This window comes from Sceloporus occidentalis, unplaced genomic scaffold (assembly GCF_023333645.1).
Source record: "Sceloporus occidentalis isolate IW3139 unplaced genomic scaffold, rSceOcc1.0.p SCAF_50, whole genome shotgun sequence".
Taxonomy (NCBI): Eukaryota; Metazoa; Chordata; class Lepidosauria; order Squamata; family Phrynosomatidae; genus Sceloporus; species Sceloporus occidentalis.
The window spans coordinates 1373939-1395460 of NW_028317030.1; positions in this window are offsets into that span (position 1 = coordinate 1373939).

Here is a 21522-nt window from a genome sequence, read left to right on the forward strand (position 1 = left end):
AAAAAGCTAATCTATTAAATATATTCTTCTCTGCTGTATTCACAGAGGAAAATGAAATGCCAGGTAATATACAGCAGGATGAGATAACTGCCCCAGTACATGTCGCCTGTCTAACGCAGGAAGAAGTGCAGTGCCGCCTAAAAAAAATCAAAATAGACAAATCACCAGGTCCAGATGGCATTCACCCCCGCGTTCTAAGGGAGTTAAGTAATGTAATAGACAGACCCCTATTTCTAATATTCAAGGACTCTATAGTGACAGGGTCTGTTCCCCAGGACTGGCGCATAGCAAATGTTGTGCCAATATTCAAAAAGGGGACAAAAAGTGACCCGGGGAATTATAGGCCTGTTAGTTTAACTTCTGTTGTGTGTAAACTGTTTGAGGTTTTCCTAAGAGATGCTATTTTGGAGTATCTCAATGAAAATAAGTGTATGACTCCATATCAGCATTGGGTTTACAAGGGATCGGTCCTGTCAAACTAACCTGATCAGCTTTTATGAGGAGGTGAGCTCAAGACTGGATTGGGGTGAATCGCTGGATGTCGTATATCTTGATTTTTCCAAAGCATTTGATACGGTGCCACATAAAAGGCTGGTACATAAAATGAGAATGCTTGGGCTGGGGGAGAATGTGTGTATGTGGGTAAGTAACTGGCTCAGTGATAGGAAACAGAGGGTGGTTATTAATGGTACATACTCTGAGTGGGTGACTGTTGCTAGTGGGGTACCACAGGGGTCAGTTTTGGGTCCTATTCTTTTTAATATATTTATTAATGACCTTGTAGAGGGATTGTATAGTAAAGTATCAATCTTTGCAGACGATACTAAGCTCTGTAACGTGGTTAACACAATAGAGGACAGTGCACGATTACAAATGGATCTGCATAGGTTGGAGGCTTGGGCTGGGATGTGGCAGATGAGGTTCAACACAGATAAATGTAAGGTTATGCACATGGGGAAGAAAAATCCAGGCTGGGAATATGTATTAAATGGGAAAACACTGGGGACGACTGACATGGAAAAGGACTTAGGAGTTTTAGTTAACAGTAAATTTACCTGTAGCGACCAGTGTCAGGCAGCTGCTGCTAAGGCAAATAAAATCATGGGGTGCATCAAAAGGGGCATAGATGCCCACAACAAGGAAATAATTCTACCACTGTACAAGTCACTAGTCAGACCACACATGGAATACTGTGTACAGTACTGGGCACCAGTGTACAAGAAAGATATAGTGGAGCTGGAGAGGGTTCAAAGACGGGCAACCAGAGTAATAAGGGGAATGGGAGGACTACAGTACCCAGAAAGATTATCAGAATTAGGGTTATTTAGTTTGGAAAAAAGACGGTTTAGGGGGGATTTAATAACTATGTATAAATATATAAGGGGAAAGTACAGAGATCACTCCCAGGACCTATTTATACCCAGGACTGTATCTATAACAAGGGGACATCCTCTACGGTTGGAGGAAAGAAGTTTTCTACACCAGCACAGACGGGGGTTCTTTACAGTAAGAGCGGTGAGATTATGGAACTCTCTGCCAGAGGAAGTGGTAATGGTAAACTCAATAAAAGAGTTCAAAAGGAGCCTGGACGTGTTTCTTGAAAGCAATAATATTACAAGTTATGGATATTAGATTAATAGGGACAGAACGTTGATCCAGGGATTTATTCTGATTGCCATATTTGGAGTCGGGAAGGAATTTTCCCCCTGGTATGGGGCAATTGGCATCTGCTTCATAAGGGTTTTTTAGCCTTCCTCTGGATCAACACAGTAGGGACACAATATGTATATAGGTTGAACTTGATGGACTTTGGTCTTTTTTCAACCTTATGAACTATGTTACTAAGAGCTAACCCTTGGCAACCGTAGCCCGTGCAAATATAAAAAACGTGCACCTTATACTATTTTCTCAGATAGCGATATAAGATTAGGTAATGTCTATTGGCAAATTGGAATTAGTGCTCAGTTACACGTATATATAGGTGTAAGGGAAAAGTAAAGGAGCCCCCCCACTGGCTCACAATTGCCCCTCTATCCGCCACGTCAGTCTGTCCCTAGTTTGGCTTGCGTCTCTTTCTACTTTTACCTAAAACTGGCTATTAATCTTAGAAATAAAAATGTCTTAATACATTTACTGCACTGTAATATTACAGTAAATAATATAAAATATCATATATTACAGTAAATAATATAATATATAATATACTATTACAGGAAATAATATATTATATAATATAGTATTACAGTAAATAATATAATATATAATATACTATTACAGGAAATAATATATTATATAATATATTATATAGTATTACAGTAAATTAGTAGATGTGTGTAAAAACAATATAATTTTTAGTAATTTAGGTTGAAGTTCATCAAGTTCAACCCTACTGTTGGTTTTTGAATCACAGCCATGGCTTTTTATCACAAATAATGTTCTAATTTTATCCATTCCCGGAACTGCAATTTGATAAAGCAACGTATAATTGTTTGTGTTTCTATAAACAGCTTTTTTTACCTGTATAAAGGTCTCTTGTGTTATACGACAGAAGTAGACATTTAATAATAATTTATGTTTACAATAGTGATAGGGCACCATGGCATGCCTTGTTGGTACCCCAGCAATGGTAGCTTCAGAGCAGATCTACCACGGTGTGACATTGAGCTCCACAATATCTCACCAATGTCTAATAAGCTCTATGACTCTTCAGCTGATCACGAGGCATGCAACGAGTCCATGTAAAACTGATGTTATTTTCATCTGAAATTTGTCACCTTGGATTTAATAGGTAGAAGAGGAACAGACTCATTACGTTGTCTCTGCTGGCATTCCCAGCTGGTAACCTCGTCTCAAGTTAATTACTACCCATCAGTGAGTCTACACAATAGTTTTCTGTTTACACCTGCATCCACACAGCACAATAAATGAACACTTTCTGTCATCCATTCCTTGTCATGATCAATTCCATACCCCATCCTGTGCTGAGAACTTATCCATCACCTACTGCTCTATGGAATCGCTGTGTCCATGATAAAATACGGACACTCTGAGTGACATTGCTCAAAAAGTCAAATTTAAGTCAAACCTACAGCAGACTTTTTCACATTATGTCAGTCTTATGTGCTGTAGCTAATCAAGGTATCATTTGTAATCATTGGTTTTATCAGAAATTAAATTATGTGATGTGAATCATCCATCAGAAGACATCCGACAACCACATGCTGCCTACATGTTGTTTAGTTTATCTTTCCTGGTAAGAAACACATCTGATCATAGCTCTATTCTCTGAACAAGGATGCCCCTGGATGTTAAACCTAAATTGTAAGTTCTAGTGGCTTATAAATCCCAGTGGACACCCAAAGATGTTGCTCAATTACAAAAATACTTTATGGAACAAAAGTCCATCCACGTGAATGTCTAAAGTCAGGGTGTGCAGAAGAACATGAAGAACTGTGAAGTTTGTGTCATGTGATATTCTATATGGACCACAGTGGAATGTTATGTGACTAACTGTAACAATTTCCCCTGGAAATCTAAAAGGGGGATATAGATTACAGGCCACTTTCATTAACCCTCATAATAACATTTGTTGTTGGTTAGGACTTCACAACCAAAGATTTTGCTCATATAAGAACATACTACATACAAACATACGAGCACGGATAAGGCCCCTCACCACGTCCTGAATATGGGCAAGAGGGGTGTTAGGATTAAGATTTCTTTTTAAAAAAAAGATTATTTTATTAGATTAATGTTTTATTTTGCAGATTAAATGAGATGTGTTCTGACAGATCAGTTTAATAAGAAAGTCTTTCATCTTAACAGACAGAGAAATCCTGGTAACCAAACAGAGCACAACTCTACTGGGGACCGGCCATACATACACTCAGAGCCGGCCTTAGGCATTGTGGCGCCCTGTGCGGACTACTCCTCTGGCGCCCCCCCTCACTACCCCCCCTCTCTGCCCCTTCAAACTACCGCCCCTCAAACTACCCCTTCAAACTACCCCTCCCCTCTGCCCCTTCAAACTACCCCCCTGCCCATTCAAACTACCCCCCCTGTCCCTTCAAACTACACCCCCCTGTCCCTTCAAACTACACCCCCCCTCTGCCCCTTCAAACTACCCCCCCTGCCCATTCAAACTAAACCCCCCTGTCCCTTCAAACTACACCCCCCCGTCCCTTCAAACTACACCCCCCTCTGCCCCTTCAAACTACACCCCCCTCTGTCCCTTCAAACTACACCCCCCCTCTGCCCCTTCAAACTACACCCCCCCTGCCCCTTCAAACTACACCCCCCCCCTGCCCCTTCAAACTACACCCCCCCCTCTGCCCCTTCAAACTACCCCCCCTCTGCCCCTTCAAACTACACCCCCCCACTTACCTTGTTGCCGGAGTCCTGCGGTGAGAGCGGGAGGCATCCGTCTTCTCGCTCTGCCGCGGTGCCGGCATTTCATGTTGAGAGCCGGAATAGTCCGGCGCTCAACATGAGATGCCGGCACCGCGACGGAGTCACGGAGAGTAAGGGGCGCAGAGCGGTTGCCGAGAACTTCACGAGCAACCGCTCGGCGCCCCTGACCGTAACTTAGATTAAAGCATCGTTTTTTTTTTAAACTTTATTTAACATGAATGATGTTAAATAAAGTTTTAAAAAAAAACCCCCCAAAAAAACTGATGCTTTAATCTAAGTCCCGGTCAGGCGCCCCTGCAACCATGGCGCCCTGTGCGGTCGCACAGGTCGCACACCCCTAAGGCCGGCCCTGCATACACTGTATACATACGACATTTCAGTACCAAAGGAATATAGTTTCATTTATAGATCCACGAAATACATTGTAACTCTACGGTGGACCAGTGCTTGGCAGTGGAATCTCTGGCATTGATCCATTTCTAAAAAGTGACTCTGTATCAACCTTGTAACCGGCAGGGAACTGGAAAGGACAGATTTGTTCCTGTAGAACCCCAGTGCTACTGGTGCCTAGATACATATACAGTTTTTAGAGCATGTGTGATATGTCCCTTTGAAATTGACATGGGGTGGTGGGGTGATAGTACCCACAATATTCCTGCCACAAATCCTGTAAATATGAAAGTATGCTTTTTGTGAACAAGATCTCCGCACTCCTATATAATATTGATGAAAAGTCATTACTTTGCATCAGAAATTGGGAAACTCTATTATGGAATTTCTTGCATGATATACATTATTATATAAATGCAATTTCTTTATATATTTCATAATGTCATGCATAAATTCCTACAAAACAAACAATGAATCATTACTGTCACTTCAGCACCGTTAGCTCTCCCGAGGCATTTTAAAGTAATCATCTTGCAGTTTCTGACAGGCTATCATATTTATGGAACGTGGCGTAAATGTTCTAGCTTTGCATTCCCCAATGAAAACGCAATACTGTCGCTGAATGACTCACATTTCGTATCACATTTCCAGCCAACCCCATGCCAAGGTGACATATCAGGCTATATTACTCATTATTTTTATGGGATCATCTTTGAGCCATTGGTATGTTGAACTATAGAGGTGAGAGGTGACTTATTAGGCTCTTTGAGGATAATGGAGGATTTTGGCAAGAAGTTCCGAACTGGACTAAACCTGTTACAAGACAGAACATAAAGCTCTCTTGGGGTGGAGGTGATTAGATGACTGCATTAAAGTTAAGCAATGTTAGCTTTGCCTATGGGTAATTCACATTTTCCCCACATTACTGATTATCCCAGCCATGCACAAGGTAACCATCTTTGGAGAAGTCCTCTCTTGTAACTCTTATCAGTTGCCTCCATGATGTCCCTTATCGTTGATCGCATGCGCTGGAGACCAGGTTTTCCCATTTCTTCATGCTTCTTTGCTCTGATTCAGTTCCACTTAATCAAACCCCTCAGTCCCGCTTGTTTCTGTATATGTTCTTCCCCATTTGTATCACCCTTGCATTACCTAAGGTTACAAATTCTGGATGCTAAATTTAAATTCTCACAATAACATGTGTTATCCCAATACAACCATAACTTGTATCCTAAGCCCAGTCTCAGATGAGTCATGGTAAAATAAGACTTGCTTAGGAGCTTTATTACTTGGAGGTTCAAGACCTCTGGGACACATGGCTTGGCTCACAAAAAGCTAGTAATGATGGCCAAAATATGAGTCCAGCACACTTTCTGGATACTTTCAGACATGGTTTATGAGTGCTGGCATTCCCCGTTCTCATATTTGAGCTATGTAAATTCATATATTGTTCTTGTTCACATATCTCCATTCTGACAGACGTACGCAGTGATGTTTTAATTTCATTGTAAATATGCCAAACAGTTATTTGTTTGCAGATGATATAAAAATCTTCATGTCAACTCCACAAATGATGTTGCAAATCTCTGTTCTCTGATAATTTGATTTTGGATAAGCTGTCATCACTCTGCAAAGAAATATAGAAACATTGAACTTGATGGCCGATAAGAACCATTCGGCCCGTCTCATCTGCCTGTTTTTACTGCAATAAAACCCCAGACCTTAATCAGTCGTTGATCTCGTCTTAGATTCAGGAGCCATATGCCCATATACATGTTTACTGCCCATATACATGTTTACTGCCCATATACATGTTTACTGCCCATATACATGTTTACTGCCCATATACATGTTTAATTCCCCTCGCTGTAAAGTAAATACCCATATCACAAAACTTCTATCCCGTCTTCATCCTATGGAAACATCCAGTGTTATCATTAATGCAATAACGGGTATCTGGAATGGTAGCATATATTATACTATAACTATTAGCATAACTAAATTAATTTATTGAAATTACTTAAAGCTTATGTTTTTTCCAATTAGTGTTTTCTCTGTTTATTTAGTTGCCTACCAACACAAAGGGGTGTATTCACTAAAGGGAGAGTTGACGGGAGAGCTTGCAGTTGTGGTTTAAACTCTCTCTCTTCACTATTCATTATGAAGAGTCCTCACTAGCAAGTTGTGCATCAAGAAGGGCTGAGCTGGCCCTGGATAATGCATAATTCACTGTGTAAAGAGACTTTCAAGAACTGATTTAACTATACATTATACCGGGCCAGGCTATTTCTGCTTTAGAAGCTCACTGCGATTCTTCATAATGTATAGCAAGATCAAGATGCTTAAACACAACTTTCCTGACAACTCTCCTGTTAACTCTTCCTTTAGAGAATAAACCCAGAAGTCTCCCTGCCGCAGTCTAATACTTTAAAACATTGGATTCCGATATATTTTTGGTGTATTTTATCTTGATCTCTTGACCTTCCTCAGATAGGCATCGCTGTTTTGTTTGCAGGGTCCATGTCCACTTTTATTTTCACAGAAACTACCTTGACTTTGTGTCTTATCCAGGATGGTGCTTATGTACAGTAAGTGTCATCCCTGCATGTTAAAGATCCCCCTCCAGGCCACCCTGTGGCTGCTGACAGTCTCTGACAGTCGGAATCATTACTGAGCAACATTCCTAATGAAGACTTTTTTTAAAAAAAGAAAAACTTTCGGGAGAACTCTCAGAACTAAATTTGCTGAATCAGCATTTAGTTAACTGAATGACAAGTGCAACAAATGTTAGAACTTGTATTTTTATTTTCTGACTGTTCAATCATTTAAAAAAGTGTACAAAAGTATTTTAACTTTTAATGAAACAATCTACAGATTTTCCTTTTTTAAACCAAATTGGTTGACTTTTGTCATTGTTTTCCTGAATACAATGTTTTACTTTATATTGTTTTTTTCCCATAGTTGTAGTTGTCTCAAATGTTTGGTTTTTTTTAACAAATATGAGGTAGGTTGTCAAATTAACTAATGGTGAAGATCACAAAGATCACAAAGATCCCTAAACCTGAAGGCTCACTTTGGTACAAATATTTATAGATATGTGCTTAGTTAGTTCAACTATATTTTCCCAGGTATCGTAATGATCTTTCCGTGATGAATTCAGTATTATGTCTTGGAATTAGGCTACACATGGTACTTTCTATTGGCAAAGAGATGGGTCTCAACTGGACCTCCCAAAAAGTCAAAATGTCCACCTTATGAATTACTGCATGATTTTGGCCTCTTCGGTGGTAGGTTTTTTCTGTGGACCCAAATAATTGCTTGGGTTATGACATCAAAGTCATGGTACACGTCATGGAAATGCCTGTGGAGTGTCACCCATGGAAATATGTTTTGTTTTTTCCACCATGGTTTCTGTAGGATGGTTTCTGCTACTTTCTGGGTGAAAAGTTTTTTTACCTACCTGTAGGTAACATACATTGGGTCATGTTTATAAAGAGGAGTTTTGCGGCAAATGTATCAAACTATAGAAACCAATAGAATGTTCCTGCTGTTATTCTACATTTGGCATTAAACAATATAACTTATCTTCCTATCTTTGGTCCATTGTCCTTAGAATTCAGCATTAGCACCATTTAATTAATAGGTCACTGCGTGCTGCGGAAGAGCCGTTAGAGGTCCAGGATTGGGTCCTTGGACCGAATAAGTTGAAAGGGCAGTAAATGGAAATGCTGTATAAATAATAAAGGGACTGCTGAGCCTTTTTGAAATGTAGTATGACCTCATTAAAAGCCGGTTACTGAGAAAAAGACCCGACTTCTCAGAAATTCTTGTAAATAAATCTGTAAAGAAAATTCATTATTCAAGTGTTAGAGAACGACATGATTTTATATCTTCATATGTGTACAGAGGCCCTTTATCACTCCCATCACTCCTGTGTTTTAATGGTACGTTGTGTTCCCTAATCCAAGTTTAAGTTTTAAAAGGTTAATTAATCGTTAGAAAACCCTTGTTATGTTACAGCTAGAAAATTCAGTTTTCCATGAAAACAGCTAGGTGACCCCAAACTTTTGAATGGTAGTGTGCGTATATATATATATATATATATATATATATATATATATATATACACTAAGGAAAATATATCACTTATTTTAATCTGTATTTACCTGACGTGAAGTCTATTAAGAGATGGTTTTATTTGTAGTTTTTCTTTTTTTTGTAATATTTTTTTGTTTTGTTTTGCAAGATTGGCATGAATTCTTAAGCCTCTTTAGAGAAAATGTTTCCCGTATTTGCAGGGTATAATTTCGCGTACCTTTTAATATATAAAAGGCTTATGTGAAAACCCAAAGCTAACTGCAAGTGTGAGTAATAGAGACGTAGCGTTATAGAATATTCTGCCTTTTTATGTCAGTAGTGAAATCTGGAACCTTTTTTTAATTTAATAATGTAACATTCTTCCTTCTGCTCATTCAAGCAAAGTGTATATTTTTCTAATGGGAATTTACAAAAAAAAAATAATAATACAAAATCTTTCCAACACAAAAATAAGTGATAGAAAGGAAAGGGGAGATTGAGCAGCTGCTCAATAAACTATTTCATGGAGAAGATTAAATGTGATATTTTATCATAGAGGAAATTCAAGTTGCCGTTTCTAAGGAGCATAATGCATTTTGTATCGATGTTCTTAATTCAAATGCTTTTCCACCTTGACAGGATAAATGATGGAGGTTTAAAGAAATTGCTCTGAATCGCATTGAGACCTGTACTGAACGTAAGGAAAGTCACGTGGCAATGTGAATGAATGAGTCGGAGTCTGTCCACTAAGTGATATTCGAGGAGACGGCTAAAAGAAGCCTCAGCCCTGGCACGCAAATTAAAAAAATATATACTTTTACCCAAAAACTCATACAAAATTCAGTTTTATATGACGATCGCGTGGAAACTGTGTCAGCTTGTTCTTGCCTCCCTAAAATAAACCCATCATTTTAATACAAGTTGATGGTATTGACATTATTACAGTTTTTTTCTTTTCTTTTAATTAATTTTCCAAACTTCACTGTAAAAATTGTCTGTATAATATAATAGTTCATATAGCTCAAAAAGCCAAATGTTTTTTTTTAGACTATCCCCTCTTGTTCGAATGATTCAGTCTTTAGAATTACTCATATCTCCATCATTTCTATGTAATATATGTTCGAGAATTGCATGGTTTACTTTATTTCTCTCTCTGCATCTTAAAAGATCTCTAACTCTGCATGATATTGTCCTGTAGATGAGCCACGATCTTAAATAAACTTGATCATAAATGAAATGTTATATTCTATTCTGATTATTGGAAAAAATATGAACACTATTTACTAATGGATCAGTCTTGAACCCTGCGGCTTGGTTAAAGTGCCCTGGGGGTCTGTGAACACCTGTCTCCAAGTTGAGAAATTAGGCTTTAATAAAACCTTTAGGGGTTCAAATCCATACAAATAATTGTATTCACTAAAAGATGTAGTTGGCAGTAGAGTTTTCAGGAGAGTTGCAGTTACTTTATATCTCCCTGGCTTCACTATAAGTTATGAAGGTCCATCCACATGAGTTTGGATGTCCCTATATAATACATACTTAAATCAGTGATATTTGTTGAAATTCACCTGACCGATTGATCTATACATTACACAGGGCCAGCTCTTTTATTCTTGCTGATCAATGTATCAGGGATGACCCTTTAGAATTCAAAATGAGTTTAAGGATATGAAACCACAACTCAACTAGGAACTCTAATGAGAACACCTGGTTTAGTGAATAACCCTCAGCCTTGTGGCTCCTCTTGCACCAAACGGGTTGAAACATTGAAATCCCCCCTTTAGATTTGTGTAAGCGGTGTAGTAGGAGCTTGGTACGTCACCCCAGCCATGGATGCACCAATACTTTTTTTTGTATTTTTCATGTATTACTACAGGCTGCCATGTTTGATACTGTTTTTCTTTCTCAGAAGTATAGTAGATGGTTCACAGAAATGTGTCCGGTTAAAAGCATCAGCCGTTCCATCTCTGGCAGAATTCATTATTGTGAGAAAAGCTGAGATCTGTTCAGGAATCCATCTGCATAATGGGTTTGGATAAAAAAAAAAGCTTTGAATTAATATCACAAATTATAGTGGTTTTAGTTAAAGCAGCAATCCGTACAACTAGCAGGTTCTTTTTATTTAAATCTTTGAAAAGCAGGGTCTAGGATTTCATCCCAATTGCGTGATTTTTAATACTACTTCAAAATGGGGTAAAACCTAAAAAAAATATATTCACAGAATTACAAAAGCATCGATGAATGGAATGTTTCCTAAAATGTTGTGTTATATTTCATCATCCACTTGACGTACGCGTTACTTAGGGAAACTTAGGGCTTTTCTGCCCAGCACTACTACAGGGCACATTGCCAAGTAGAATTAAGATTTATTTTCTATTACTTTTTACTGTTTTTGGATGCTTCGGTCTTCAGAGGCAAGCAGTGTAATGGGTCAAAGTTGTGGCAGGGAGGTGCCGGACAAGAATGGAATCACTGCTGCAGCTCTAGGATGTTTTTCTTCTGGATAAATCCTCTATATTCACGTGCGATACTTGTGTTTAATAAAGCCGCGCTGTGGATACTGCACTGTTTGCGTTTTTATTTTCATTATGTCTGCAGGAGTTAGATGGAAATTGATGATCAGGACATTCTTTTCTGCTGTAACAAAATACGAAACCAGACATAGATGTCAACACTTGTAAAAGGGCGCAAGTACCGTATTTGCTTGATTATAAGACAAGGTTTTTTTCAGAGCAAATGCTTATATGCTTATAATCGGGGTTGTCTTATAATCAGACCACAAATAGGTCTGACTATGAGACTAAGATCCAGATCCTCCGCAGCGCTGCAGGGGACCTGGATCCCCCCCCAAACTTACCTGTGCTTCTGATTCCCCGGTGTGTAGCCAGGGCAGCATGTAGAGCTCTACACGATTCGCGTAGACAACTTCCACTGCAGCCGGAAGGAGGTGCGGTTAGCAGTGGGTGTTGTCTGCGTCCATCACGCAGACCTTCCCCGACTGTCAGTGAGGAGAGTTCCCCGCACCGGTGTCAGAGATCGGTGCGGGGTATTCTCTCTGACAGTTGGGGAAGGTCTGCGCGATGGAAATAGTCATTTATGCCAGAATAAAGAAGCCACATTTTGGTCCATGTGGACCTTCAAGACATAGCTTGAAGGTGTTACCCAATTGCTTGATTATCTTATCTATATTACTGTGTGCGTATATGGAATGTGTCAAACACATTATAGTTGTGATTATATTATTCAGCATTGCTTGTTGAACTATAGTCCCGTAATTAAAGAACATTGTGTTATGTAGAGTGGGGATAGGGGGGTCTTTCTTTTTATTATTGCTTGAATAATGCTAATGCATTCTTCTTAAATTACGAGACCCACATCGCTCTTGTAGCCGCAGCGGAAATCATTCTCCTTGCTTTCTTTACATTTCCGCGGTTCTGATTTCATGGTCATTGTCAGGTGCTCTGTCAGCCGTCGTACCCTGGAGTCTAATCAGAACTACAGGATTGCTTAACCTACTCCTTCCATTCTTCAACCTCTTTTTGTTTGTGTGCAATCTATTTCTGTCTGACTGTGCTGCCTTATGCTGCGTCCTCTAACTAAAGCTTGTAATGGGAACTCCGGGGTAAAAAAATCTCTATACAATGCCAAAGACATCATTACAGAGATAAGATGCTTCGGCATTCTTTTTAACTTTGAGTCCCATTTTTGGTGCGCCTGTGCGAATTGTAGCCTCAGTTTTCTGTTCTAAGCTGACAGGACCGGACCCCGGTGGGGTCTTCTGCTGCTGTAGCCGATCTGCTTCAAGGCTACACGTTGTGCGTTCAGAGATGGTATTCTGTATACCTTGATTGTAACGAGTAGTTATTTGAGTTACTGTTGCTTTTCTGCCATCTCGAACCAGTCTGCCCATTACCCTCTGACCTCTGACATCAACAAGGCAAGACAAGGCAAGGCAACAAGACATGTTTGTCAGTGTCGGTCCTGGAAGTGTTTAACAAAGTTGCACTGGGGCTAAAAAAGAGTGTCAATCATAATACAACTGGTAGGAAGCTCAACTATAGAACAAATTGTGTCTTGGACATAATTTAGCCTTGGTTGACTCTTCCCCCTATTTTCCCTTGAAAGAAAAAAGAGGTGTTTTAGACACAATAGCCTTGGCTATTGGCTTTTGTCCTGTCATTTAGTTATCCACCTTATGTTTACTTAAATCGAGATCCAGTGGAAATGTGAAAGGATTTCTAAATTTCACACAGTCAAAGCTCACAGTTGTGAGGACGAGCTGGCGAAGACCTAAACCTTTTCTGCTGCAAAGTTAAATACATAATTACATAGTTTGTAAGGTTACACAAAATAATTACATCCATCAAGTTCAACCTATCCAAGAAATGCCTAACATATGCTCAATATGTCTTTAGGACTCCATGGGAATAATTGCCAGATCAACAACTTTTAAATTACAATGTGTATCCATGAATAACATAACTTGCCATAAAGAAGTAAAGTTTATTCATAAAAGCTTCCACTGTACCATCAGAAGTCAATGAGTAAGCATACAAGATCTTTTTGTCCTTCTCTCTCCTCTATTTGTCTATTCTCAACCTGTTTAAGGGGGTAGTAGAAGTATTATTAAACACTCATCTACAGACACCAGACAAGCCAGAAGGCTTGTTCTTCCTTCAGAAATCTCCTGATGCTGCCATGACCACCAGGGATTCTGGGTAGGCACATGCAAATAAGGTTAGCAATGATCACATTTTGCCTCTATATTCACTTTATACATGGATCCCTTGAAAGTAATCGCCTGCTGTACAGGACAACCTTTAGACAATACTCTGGAAGAGGTGCAATAGCCAGATTATTGCTCATGGACAACTTTTTTTTTCTTTCTGTGGGGGACTGCCTGGATCCCACCAGAAAGCCAGGGCCCAGTGGTCCCCCTTGAACTGCGTGGACTTCTGATGCAAAAGGCCTGATATTTTATTTTGCTAAATAGTGATAAAGCCTGGCTGTTTCATCCTTTATCTTTTTTTTTTTTTAGCCCGAGGTGCGTGCTCCTTTGGTGCTGTTCCGTGCGGTGAGGCATCGGAAGCTCAGAATACGATTCTGGGTTCCCACAAGGAGAGCCCAGACAAATCCCCCCCCCACATGGGAGGGCCAGATCTTTGAGTCTCACCCCGAAGGGTGAGACCCCCTTAGCCTTCAGGGCACTCCCGCAAGGGAGTAACCCCCTTCAGGCTTCACTGCCTCAAAAGAAAAACAGTGATCCAAAAAAACGTGAACGTGGCCTTGCATGTGGGTCAAAGAAACTGTGGAATCCAAAAACAAATAGTCACACGTGTAAAAACATAGTGAATGCATAAATTAAAAATAAATAAGGGCAAGCCATTTCTGGCCTAGTTAGGTTCAAAAATAAAACTCTTCACTCCAAGACCAGAAGGTACAAGGAGAAGAAAGCGCAGGAAGGCCGCCAGTGGACAACGTGCACTCACCATGTGCAGCAACGTGCATTACTGCCAGGGCACTGTAACACCTCAGGCTCCATGGTACTTTATGGTCCCTCGTTGACACTGAGCGCTGGAATGCAATGTCGTTTACGGCGTGGAGTACAGTGAGGTACAGGATAATCTGGATATACTTATGAATAAGCAGCTAGCAACTTTGGATACTAAAGGAAAAATGGTTTATGCGGTTCATGGTTCATGAAATAAGGTTAATTGCAGTGAGGGCAGTTAAGCTATGAAATGCGCTACAATAGGACCTATGATATCTAATAACATTACAACTGGAGGGAATGCATATTTAAAGTGCTGCCCCCTGCAGTATGTATAACTGAGTAACTGATTCTATTCTGTGAGTTTATACGTCCCACATGCTGCAGGGGGCAACTTGCAGAACTTGCACCCAGCCCTATAGTGCAACCTCAGAACACTTTGAGATGTTTATGGGAAACTTGGAAGACTTAGGTATATGTATGGGGGCTTCTGTGGGTTTTCTGTATATTTAGTTAGACGTAGAATTGAATCAGGCAGGGTTATTTATATAAGCGCACCATCATAGCCCTTGTCGTGAGAGGTTTATGCTGTTCTTACTATGGACACAGAATGGAACTTGGTCTGACTGGAGAGAATTAGCTATTAATGCAGGCAGGTGCTTTCTGGGATTCCTAATGAGAATTTCTAAGCCGTGTCTGACAGCAGCAAATACATTCTCAACATCTGTCTTGGATTTTTCTATAAAGCATATTTCTTTTCATTGTTTCCAAGTTAATGCTTCAATGTTTTCGCAGACATCACCTTTCATTAAACATTCATTATTTAAGCACAGAGCCAACAGATGGACCTGTCCCTGAACATTTTTAAGGCTCGTTCTACCAAAGACTTTTGTCTTCATGGCTATGGCTAGTGTGATATGAAGAGATGCAACAAGGTACTGTTATGATGCCTGGAAACTTTTAATAATCAGGGGAGATAGTTACACCGCTGACAACTACCTACTGATTTAACATGTTAATAGTTTATTTATATCATTAAACAAAATGCAAAAAATAGGAATTAAATCAAAACATACTTCAAAACAGCATCAATTTTTCATTTTTCTTTTTATATATTTATATATATATATATATATATATATATATATATATATATATGTTCCAATACTCATTTTTGTGGGATATTTATTATCCTCTCTTCTTGTAATGCTTGAATTGGAATACACAATACCGCATCGAAGGAGCCCAGAGCCGATGAGTTATTAGACTGATTTAAAGGAGCTGTACTAGATTGTACTCCAGGGTATTATTAACCTCATTGTTTAAGAACACTCAAGAGACACTTTGTTTCTGTTTCATTCAGAAGTTAGAGAAAACAGGTTCAATTTATGGGGCAAAATGTCTTATGTTTTATGTTGTTTTTTTCTCATTAAACTTGCACTTTACAACTAAAGCTTCCTAACAATAATAAAAATGCAGGGCCAGACAACCAAAATATCATATCATAAAGAAGAAAATATACAATATGCGAATTAAAAGTTTGATTATATGACATGGTTACAACAGTGACCCAGACTCATGTTTGGATTTTATCATTTGGATTGCCCCTTTGTACCATTGCTTATTGGATTCTTAATTTGGATGCCGTCTGCTCACGGAAGCCTCACTGGATTCCTACAGTTATAAGGATTACATTTGACAACATTACCGTATATCACAATTAATTTAAGGGCATTAGTGGGAATCCATGACTTCATATAGTATCTGGGCGTCTTTCATATATTATCATTGGAATTCACAACCAATGGATTTTTTGGGGGTCTTTTTTATTTGTATGACTGTCCAGTGAACACCTGATTTGTCCCATGAAGGCTAAGTGTCTTTTATTAAAACATCATTAATAAAAGTGCAACTTTATTATCATGATATATACATTCCTGAGTATACATGGCCTCTTACTTATACAGTAAGCTCTGAATATGTGTAAAATGTCTAAAATATATTTATTCTCAAAGGACAATATGCAAAATATAAATCAGGCGCTAGGTAATTACTATTAATGTTTATTTTTTTAGAGCAAAACTAATTACTATTCTTTTTAATCCTTTTAAGAGCAGTGAAAAGCCATACTTCAGTCAAAAGGCTATGTTTTTAATGAGCTTGTGCTTTAGTGTCACATTTGTATATGTCCAGTAAAACATGTTTTAAGCGTGCGGTAATGCCTTCTATTAAAGGCAGTGTTGGCGCTTGTATGTGCATGAATCTACTTGTGATGTAACAATGCTGCAAACACGTGTGGGTCTATACATCAGATAAGACATGATCTCACTAGCTACACAATGCATCTGACCCAGGGAATTGCCTCCAGCTGCCCCCTAGACCTGCCATCTTCTACTCTTGTGCCCATTTATGTTCTTTCCTTGAGGTTCCACAGAAAGCTACTAGGGAGGTCTGCACAGATCTCCTTATTATGAATGGGATGATCCCCAGTGATCCATTGTGCCAACTACCTCATGTCACAATCCATATTTGTTGAAGTGTATTCTTGTACAAAGCATCATTTAGAGCACTTGCTGCTGCGTTCATCAATATCCCAGATTAGGTTTGGAAATCCAGACAAAAACCTTGATCTGCCCTCCTCCCCAGTGATCCAGTGTACTTGGAACTTGTGCATCATCAGAGCACATATCCTCATAAGACATCTCCCTGAGGATTACGATATCATACAACATTAATTTCATTTCCTGGGTTCAGCTTGTCCTTTGGGTCTCAGTGGACTTGGGTGCCAATGGAAAATCCGCCCAACATTTTCACTTTTGTCTGGTTGCCATGGAAACAAGAAATAAATGTGTAGATTTTTGTATCGTGCACATACCTTTTTTACATTTCTTTCATCCAGCGTTGCATTTGTTCATTCGTTATTCGGACGGATGGACGGAACGGTATATTTCGGCATGAAAACGCATTCGGACAAAGACAAATGCACAAGTCTTGTTCTCAGACCCAAATTAACCCATTGCTTGAACCTTTCTCTAGAATTTTTGCTTCTTCAACTTCTGTTACATTGTGTTTTGTTTTTTTTCATTTTCTGGATACCACAAATTAAAACCACCTCTATAACAGTTAGTTTTGTCACTATGTCACAAATAATATATAATATATGTAGCCATATTATATGTTTAAATGTAATTTTTGTCTCGTTTAAATTGATTGTCAGGGTCTTCCTTGCACATGAGGTTCAGAGGGGTCGGCTCTTTATAATGCAGAATAAGTGATAAACTGGTTAAATAAATACACATCATAGATTGTCTGTAGAATACACAGGACACATTATTTACTTATTAGCTGCTGAATTGTATATAATCATACATTGGTTAGTTTATTGATATTTAATGACATTTATTCTGCTCAGATGTTCATTTATAATGCCTGGAAATTCAGCAGTTAAAAAGTTGACAAAGTAAGTATTTGGCCACAAAGCACTAACACACATCTTCTATCCTACTGACATTTTGATCTAGACATTTACTTGCACAAAGCATATGTCAAATATTGTCTTGACGCAAAAGAAACCCAGTCCTTCATGTTCACTTTTACAAAGAGAGATATGGCTAAAGTACTCCGTGACCCTTCAAATATATATTTTTTACAGGCTTATAGTATGGAATATTTCGGGTTCATTCCTAATAAAGAAAAAAGAATACATTTCGACTCTGCTCAGTGTCATGTTTTGCTGACGGTAAATAGAAAGTGAGTGGAAAAGGTATTCAACCAACCAAGAAGAAAAGCCATCTCAGACAATACTGAGCTGTTTGGCACTTTCAGGCCGTGCTTTGTTATATCTCGTAAGACCAGATGGTGAAGGTGGAATTAAACTTTAACACAGGTGTCATAACAACTCAAGCAAAATAGAGATCATGACAAAGCCATCGAAATGTGCCCAGGTAACTTAAGCTTCCCATCAATTATGACAAAAAAGGAGTTTATGTGCCTTGCTACAAGTGAACCTGAACTAACTACCCTCTTTAAGCTCCAGACTTCATATCAGATGATCAAGAGTTGTCATGTTGATGATCACATACGGAAATATCATTAGATAAAAAGACAAGAAGAGTATCATGTGATGACACATGACTCTAGAGGTGATAAGATCTAACTTTGAATGTAATCTGAGCACGTAGCCTCCTGACTGTGAATTAAGTGAATAAGAGGACAACGATTGGTTCATAATGTGAAGACTATTGATTAAACATAGAAGTCTTCGGTTTTACTGCGGAATTTCCAACCTGCTCTCTCTGATTTCCAAAGGTATGAGAAGCTCATTTTGTGGCATAACCCTCCAATACAACACATTTTAAGTCTCCCAGTCAATGTCTGGATATCAATAATCAAAAAATTAGAAAAAGAAGGAAAAAAAATGTTAAAAGACAAGGTTTGTTAGAGCAATTTGTGATTCTGCGGGATGGCTTTGTGAAGGGTGGGTCTATATTTGCATATGGGTGGGGCTAGCTGCGAGTAGGAGCAGTGCTAGCTGCAGACTGGGCAGGGCATGGGCATGGTGTGGGCGTCACCAACCGCTACATCCCGGAGAAAATGATGCGGAAACTCGTAGAAGCAGCCCTTCACCTGGAGACTCCAAGTCAAACCAGAGAAGTGTCCAGGAATGATTATAGATGATACAAAAATGGGTCAAGTCTTCTTCTTTGTAATGCAAGTAAAAAAAATCAAATCAAACCTTCTGAATAAGGCTAGAACAATTAACCATTGAGGACGAAGGAAGGTAGATTTTTAACAGCAGAGCTGATTCATCTATGTGAATGAAGGTGAATGGATAGTGAATCTGTAACCATGTAACAGGGTTTATAGATTAAAATTCTAGATGTGTGAGGCAGCCAGTATGTGGAATAAGCCAGTGAGGAGCCTACGATGAATGCTGGCGATGACCAAAATCCTAATTAGGAGGAGCTTGAGTTGTGCCTTGAAAGCTTACCCTTAAATTCTACTCAATTATCCAATAAAGGTATCACCTTTACTCTACCGGTATAAGGGATGAGCTAGGCATTCGACTCAAACCTTGCTCCGGTTAATGTCGGCTTGCCCAACCACGATTAAAAAAAACAATAAATACTGTATTAAAAACCCGGTTTGTGTGTATACCACAAATTCGCACTTAACTCATTGTTATTGTGCATGATTTATTTAGAATTGTTTGTATTCGAAAAGGAGAAGCCTGTCGCCATTGTTTTAAAGTATTCACAGGGATTTTTTTTTTGCTGATGTCAAGATACTGTATGCCCTTACCTTTTTCTTGTTCGCTTCTAAATAGAATACATTAAACATTTATCCCTACATTAACTCCTGCTGTCTCCGAAACTACCATGTTTTATGTTTTATTTAAAAGATAGTAGCTTCCATAAAAATTCATGAAGGTACTTCATATTGCGGCTAGTCATAATAGCTTTTTTTATGGAATGTCACGAGGCTACATGTGATTTCCCCCCATGTTTTTAACTGGATCACATGGCCTAGATATCTGGCCATACAAATCACATCAATCCGAATATAATGTGATCAATACATTTACTCAACTTCAACAACTGATGAAATAGGTTTTGATGGTAGCAATCCATGAACCTCATGGAGTCCGTAAAATATTAGTAATCATCCTAGATCCTAGCAGATGGTTTTGTTGATTAAAGTGGAAAGTCCCATTGAAAAAACAAAAACTTTTTTAAGCGTCATTGCTTTAAAATGTGGGACTGCAAGTGTTAACTTTCAGAAATTAGTTATACCAGCGGCATAAATTCAGTTTAAACAATCTGTTTTATGTTACATTATAATTATAGATTCATCAGCAGTCTTTCTTGAGTTGTAGATTCAAACAGTTTCCACCAAGTGTGATTTTTGTCCCCAATTTTATAAGTTCTCACCTCCTACACAACATTTAATTAATGCTTTTCTAAATTCCTTGTTTATTGTTCACAGATTTGTCCGATATATGTCGAATTGAGCCTAAAACTTGATAACGTACAAAAATAATATATTTCATATTTCCATGTATAGGGGAAAAAAAGTAGTGTAGATCTACAGGAATTTCATCAAGGAAGAGATTTACTTGTCCAAAACACAAAACTTTATGTACTACAGGCAATGATGGGTCCTAAAATTTTAATAAATGTCCAGCTACTGGTGTCCACTTATTTCTCCATCCCACTTGAACCCTGCTTGTGTGACATTTCAGACCTTTTGCTAGTAAGTTGTCCTGATGATGGATAGCGGTCTCGGAAGCTTATGCCACTCTACATCTTCTTTTTTGTTGCCCAATAAGATGTAATACTTTGACCGTGTACCCCACTATCTTCAGGGGGTCTACTTTCAGAGACAACAGGCAGAATTAATGCCATTGTCTACCTAACTGCCCCATAACCAGGACTGGGTGGCCCTAGCACTTTAAGGCCAGTGGCCACTTTGGCACTAAGTGCGGCTGACTGTTGGATATCCGCGGATGTTTTTATGCTCACATGAAGGGCATATCCAGCCGCTGGCCACTTTCTGCCATGTGTGGCACTGTCAGCCAGTGGCCCACTTGGCATTTGCCTGGTGTGCCAGATGGCAAGTCTGTGCCTGCACATAACCATTAAAAATGGCGCTGCTCAACCAGAACTCTAGAACATTAGTAAATGAGGTGCTGAGGCAATATACTTATTGGAGATTTGTAAATGTCTACCATGTGACGTTATTTATTGCAGTGATACGTCCGGGTAGCTGCCATTTCCCTTTTTCAGAATTAAGTATTGCAATACAGAATATAACCCTAATTTAACGTTACAAGTAGCCTGTACACGTTATATTTCTCAAACAATAGCATTTTATGGCCTAGGATTGAAAAGCATGTTAATTGCGTGTTTAATCATCACTATGACATTTTTAAAAAATCTATATGTCTGTGATAATGAAAAGAACCTTTTTATCCGAGGTGGATTCAGTACTGTGTATCTAGCAAGAAAATAACGCATAAACAGCGGCCGGAATAAAAGACGTTTCCAAACTGTGGAAATCCTACCCAAAAAATTTGAACCAATAAAAACAAATACACAAGATAAATCACACAATGTTACTTAGTGCCAATGTATTCAAATATATTAATTATAGCA